We start from the raw sequence: 6965 nt of genomic DNA on the forward strand, positions 1-6965 counted from the left end.
CATCTCCGGCCCACCACTCACACCAGTTACGACTACATAAGTCCATCCATCCAATCACACAAATATGTAGCGGTATGCCACTCATTAATATGTAGCTGAGCTGCCAAACGGAAACGTGTGGTCTAGCCACCATAATTGCAATAAAACAGCCTTATCACTTCTTCCAACATATCAAACCCATCTCAGAGTATATTTACAACCACGCTAACATACAGAAATACGTATCATATAGCTTACATAACATGCATGTCTAAACATTTTTTTACAGAGCATAACAAAATACAAAACATATACAAAGTGAACTTACATAACATGCTCCTCAAGCGAACAACATACATAATTTTTCACTTTTATAGGCATACTAAAATGCCCACGGATCCAATTTTTAAGTCCCTAAATTGTCCCCCAAACGGGAAACCAAGAATCCTATAATCATTTATCCAATTAAATCGGTTAATAATCAAACTACCACCCAAGATCACATTCCTTAAATCAACATTTCAATCCACTGGTGGGACACGATTATCGTTTCCTTTGCCTAACCAAGGACCACAAAAATGCTTAACACAACCACTTAATGGAAACAAATAAGGTAGCAAAACAAAAGAAGAAAAATAGAACTCAATGAAGAAAGTAAAAGACAAGAAGTAGGAACGTGACAAAGGAAAGGAAAAACAAAAAGTATAAACGTGTAGAAAGGAGAAAAAGTTGGACAACTAGTGGGTGAGGGTTTGGAATAAATTTTTAAAAATAAAAGATATTCAAAATACCTTAATTCCAACAATATCCTAACCCATCAGATTTACTAGATTTAAAATTAAATTCAACCTCCAACAAATGAAAAATAGTAAAATATTTTCAAAACTACACACCACGAGATTCAAACACAAGACCAAATGGTAAGCTAACAAACAGCTTACCACTGAACTAGCAGACTTATTCTCTCATAACTTAAATGGAAATAACATTTAAGCCTAAAAGACTAAGGATATGATTAGAGAAAAAAATTAAGAAAATTTCAATGGGTGGAATTTGAACTTACGACCTCTCACACACATACAAAACACATAACCACTGAACCAAATTAAATTACTTGTCATAATTTGACTTTCCATATTAAAGAAAATTTGAGGTCTTACAACTTTCCCCTACTTTAAGAAATTTCGGCATTGAAATTTTACCTGACTCAAAAAGATAGGGATACTACTTATGAATCAAGTCCTCAGGCTCCCAAGTGGCCCTCTTTGAACCATGATTCCGCCACAAAACCTTAACTAACAGAATAGTCTTCCTCCTCAAGACCTTACCTTTACGATCTAGAACCTATACTGACTCCTCCTCAAAAGACAATTCTGGCCTTATGTCAACCTTTTCCACTGGAACCACATGGGAAGGATCAGATTGATAACGTCTCAACATGGACGTGTGAAAGACGTCATGCATATGATCCAATTCCAAAGGCAACTCTAACTGATAAGCAATCGACCCAATACACCTCAAAGCCTGATACATCCCAATGAACCGAGGGCTTAACTTGCCCTTACATCTAAAGCTGATAACTTTCTTCCATGCAGACACCTTAAAAAGGACATAGTCCCTAACCTAGAACACAATATCCCTCATCTTAAGGTCCGCATAAGACTTTTTTCTATCAGAAGCGGACTTAAGTCTCAGCCCCTAACTCAAGACCCATAACCTTCCTCTCACCCAACTCAGTCCAACAAAGCGAAGTGCGACATTTTCGACCATAGAGTGCCTCATAATGTGCCATCTAAATGCTAGACTAAAAGCTATTATTATAAGTAAATTCAGCTAGTGGTACAAACTCATCCCAACTACCTTAGAAATCAATAACACAACTCCAAAGCATATCCTCCAAAATTTGACTTGCCCTCTCAGGCTAACCATCAGTTTGTGGATAAAATGACATATTGATATCCAGTCGAGTTCCAAAAGCCTCATGTAATTTGTTCTAGAAATGAGAAGTAAATTGAGGATCTCAATCTGAAATAATCGATACCAGAACCCTATAAAGTTTAACAATCTCAGAGACATAGAGCTTCGCAGAATTCTCCTAACCGGAATGAAGTGAGAAGACTTAGTCAATCGGTCCACAATAACCCAAACTGAGTCCTTTTTAGTAGGTGTCAAAGGCAACCCTCTAACAAGTTCCATGGTTACCCATTCCCATTTCCACATTGCAATCTTAATGTTCTGAAGTAATCCAGAAGAAAGTTGGTGCTCAGCCCTAACTTGTTGGCACGTCAAACAATGTGACACAAAATTGATTACCTCACGTTACAGCCCAGGCCACTAGTATAACTCTCGGAGGTCATGATACATCTTATTGTCACTGGGATGCATAGCATAAGAGCTACTATGTGCCTCTCGCAAATAGATTTCCTCAAATCCACATCACTATGCACACAAATCTAACCTCGAAAGTACAAAAAATAATCACTGTTAAACCCAAAGTCTGAAGTCTTATTATCATCAATTTATTGAACCCAACTGATCAAAGACTTATTTAAAAGTTGTTTACTCTTAATTTTATTCAACCAAGACGGTTTAACTAGCAACGCAGCCAGAATTCCACCATTATTGAATAAACTTGTGCGAGCAAACATTTCCTTCAGCTTAGACATAGATCTACGACTAAGAGCATCGATCATCACATTGGCCTTATCAGGATGATATTCTATCGAATATTCATAATCCTTAAGCCACTCAATCCAATGATGTTGCCTAAGATTCAACTCCTTCTGAATGAAGAGGTACTTAAGACGCTGATGTTAGTGTAACTGATGCACCTCTCACCATACGGATAATGCCTCCAAATCTTAAGTGCAAAAGACACAATGGCAAGCTCGAGGTCATGCATCAGATATTTACCCTTATGCTGCTTAAGCTGTCTAGACACATACGCTACCACTTTACCCTCTTGCACCAGTACACAACCCAAACTAGTTTGAGATGCATCGCTATACACAACGAACTCCTTCCCAAATTCAGGCTGAATTAGAATGGATGCTTAAGTCAAAACCGTTTTGAGCTTCTCGAAGCTTGATTACTGCTCAAAAACCCAAACAAATGAAATGTTCTTAAGTAGGAACTTATTCAAAGTAGTTGCTATCAGTGAGAACCCCTCAACAAACCTCCGATAGTAACTCGCTAGACCTAGGAAACTCTAAAGCTCAATCACTTTTTAGGTTGCTTCCAATCCAGAATAGCCTCTATCTTCTTAGGGTCTACTCGAATACCCTCTATGACAGCCCAAAATTGACCCTAGTCGGGAAGTGGTTTCGGGACCACAAAACCGAGTCATAAAAATAATTGATTTCCGTATTCTATGCTTATTATGTGTGTACATGAGTATGTGGAAGTTTCATTCTCCAATTTTTCCAATTGCATGAGAAATTATTAAATAGGGATTGATATGAGACATGGTGAAAATATGATAGGCTAATTTAAAATGGTCTATTAATGCATGTTGTGAAAATGATGGGTTTGCATGTCAAATTACCCAAAATTTGAGCTAGTGGTTGGCCATGCTATGGGTGGAAACATGTTGGGAACATGTTGGCCTAGTGAGGTATGTAGGAAAAAAATAAAATAAGGGGCATGGGCATAAAATAATGAAAAGGAGTATGATGAATACAAAAAAAAAATGTGTATAGTTGTTTCCCCCCCCATTGCCGTGAGCTAAAGAAAAGAAAGGAGAAAATTTTTGTTCATCCTTTCTCATCTTCATTTAGCCGAAACTAGAAAGAAAAAAACAAAGAAAAAAAAATGCTCATCCTTTGGTTCATCCTTGGCCAAAAATTTTAAGGAGGAAGGAAGAAGAAAGGTTGAAGAGGTTCGGCCATGCATGTAGCTAGGCTAAGGTATGTTTGATGATGTTCCATGAGATGCATGCATGTTTTAGTTGTTAGCTTGAGTTCTACCTAGCCCATGGTCTAAATCTTGCTATGTGATGGAAATGACACTCGGCCATGGATGCATCATTCTTGGTTGATGTTTGATGTTGTGGTGATGAGGCATGAGGATGAGTTAAGATTCGGCCTAGGTGGAGTTTGTGTTAATGCCATTGCATGCTAAATATGAAGCTTGTTAATGATGCATGTGATGGTGGCTTGATGATTCTTGAACCTCCTTTTTAGCATTTTTGAGTGAGCACATATGTGCATTGGTTGCTAAATGGAGAAGAATCGGCTAGCAAGTTGTGTGCTAAGGCCGAATATAACTTTTGCATGTTAATGAGCAATGCATGTGTTAAATTGATGGAAAGGGAGAGGATGCTTTACTAGTGTGTATATGTGTGTATTAGCCAAGTTTTGAACTTGAAACAAAAGGGTGTTTAGTCAATACAAGTGACCACACTTGTAGAATGTATTAAGTGTTGAAATCGGCCCCAAAATAGACATGCATATTCGGCCAAGGGGGAAAAATTAGCTAAAATGTTGAGTTTGATTCATGATTCCGTACATATGTGACTTTAATGTCTAATGTATAAATATGGGCTAAGTGCCTTGTGTTCCTCTTTTCGATGCTCAAATGATTAAATCAATTTATTTGTTTAATTAAGCTCAAGAGCAAAGGGGAACTAAATCCGATAAAGGGAAGGAAAAAGTGGTCGAATAGCTATCGGAATCGTTCGACAACACCCGAGGTAAGTTCTTGAGTAAAAGAGCTTAAATTATGATGTGATTAGATCATGTTTTAAGCAAATTAAAATCATGCTCTTTGTGTGGCTATTGAGCCGAATTTGCAAGAATGATAAATGTCTTGTGTTTGAGTATTGCTAACGAAAATGAAATACGAATGGGCCATGATTTATTGTTAAATGTGCATGGTTATTTGAATGATGTCCGGGCTAAGTCCCGAAGGCTTGTGCTAAGTGACAATATCCGGACTAAGATCCGAAGGCATTTGTGCGAGATACTAATTCCGGGCTAAGCCTGAAGGCATTTGTGCGAGATACTAATTCCGGGCTAAGCCCGAAGATACTAATTCCGGGCTAAGCCCGAAGGCATTTGTGCGAGTTACTAAATCCGGGTTAAGTCCCGAAGGCATTTGTGCGAATTACTATAACCGGGCTATGTCCCGAAGGCATTTGAACGAGGAGCTATATCCGGTTAAATTCCGAAGGTACGTGATTTGGGAATGAATGAACTTGCTGTAAAATTCCAGTTAATACTCTCGAAACATCCCAACATTGAGGTATGTTTCGTATGTGCTTGAATTTAGTTGAGCCCTTACAAATAAGTATTCGCTCAGTTGATAAACGAGCTACCGGCCTTTGGCTAAGTTGATCTTTTGTGTATGTACATAAGGGTTGATAATGTGAAGCAAGTACGATATCGTAAATTTGTGCATATGAAATTATCCGTTTAGCTATATGAATGCTATACTTTTGTTGTGCTGGAATTCCTTGCTCAAAACTTACTAAGCATAAATTGCTTACTCCGTTTCATTGCTCCTCTGTTTTATAGATTTGGTTCTCCAGCTATCGGACTCGGGATCTTGAAGTCAAAGTCGCCCACACTATCCAAGCCCCCCCTTTTGGTACAATTTTGGTTGAACTTCGAAATGGCATGTATAGGACTACCCGTTTGTTGTGGGTCGTGGACCCTTTGGACTTGTATAAATTTGGATAGCCATGCGAAAATGGCTTATATGTGTTTGAGTATAATGTTATAATCATTTGGTGTGGATACGCTTGACAAGGATTGGCCACGGGGATGGTTAATCACTTTCATAAATTGTGCTATTTATGCAAAAAGGGCTAGTTGAATCATGGAAACCATGAAATAGGTAAAGTCTACCTTAAAGGCAGATGCTGACAGCAGCAGTTATGTAGATTTGGAAAATCACTAAAAATAGTAGGAATGGAATTAAATAGTGAATAAATTATGTAAACAAACCTTGATGAATCTACTTTCATAGGAAAGTAACAAAACAATCATACGGACAGTATGTTAAGAGATATTCAGGTTCTCGTGAGACAGAGCCAGAACGGTTTCTGGATTCCCTGTTCCGACTTTGGAAATTCATTATAAATTAACCAGAGATAATTAGGAGTCATACCATATATGTATAGATTCCTCTCTGAGTATAGTTTCTATAAAAACAAACGGCATCAGTATTGGAGCCCTGTACAAGGAGATATCCAAGTCGTAATGCGCAAAGGTCAGGGTAGTCGATCCCTGTAACATGAGAGACTTTGACTAATAAAATGTACTAATTGGCCTGACCAAAAATTCTAGAAAAAAATATGTAGATGGGCATATGAGTCTAGTTTCAGGGAAAAATCACGAAACTGATTTTCGAGTTGTGAAACTCAAGATATGATTTTTAAAGCGACTAGTACGCAGATTGGCAGTGTCTGGGAAATATTTTTTATAAGGGGTTTAAAGTCTGTTAACACCTCGTGTTCGACTCCGGTGTCGGTCTCGGGTTCGGGGTGTTACATTTGATTGGTATCAGAGCTACGGTTTAGTCGATTCTAGGACTACCGTAATGCGTTGGGTCTAGCTATACATGCCATTTTATGTGATTACTTGATAGTGTGGTGATTTCTGACAATTGTAAATGTGTTTATTTATAGTAATGGATCCCGATCCCAACCGAGAGGTAGCTGATGATCTTGAGAGTGTAGCGCCTGCTCCCGCACAAGGGACAGCGCCGGCGGACTCTCAACCTAATGCTAGTAACCCGAATGATGAAGCTAGACAAGCTTTCTATAGCGTGATGAATGATTGGTTCAACCAATACATTCAAACTAATACGGCTGTCCCACAACCTCCATTCCCAACTAATACCACCCCCGCACCTACAATACCTCCGGTAACTGACCAAATAAGGTCAAATAAGCCCCCAGTTGACAGAATCCGAAAACATGGGGCTACTGAATTTAAAGCTACGGATAGCGACGATGCCGAGCAAGCTGAATTTTGGTTGGACAA

Source organism: Gossypium hirsutum, chromosome D11 (genome assembly GCF_007990345.1).
Source record: "Gossypium hirsutum isolate 1008001.06 chromosome D11, Gossypium_hirsutum_v2.1, whole genome shotgun sequence".
Lineage (NCBI taxonomy): Eukaryota > Viridiplantae > Streptophyta > Magnoliopsida > Malvales > Malvaceae > Gossypium > Gossypium hirsutum.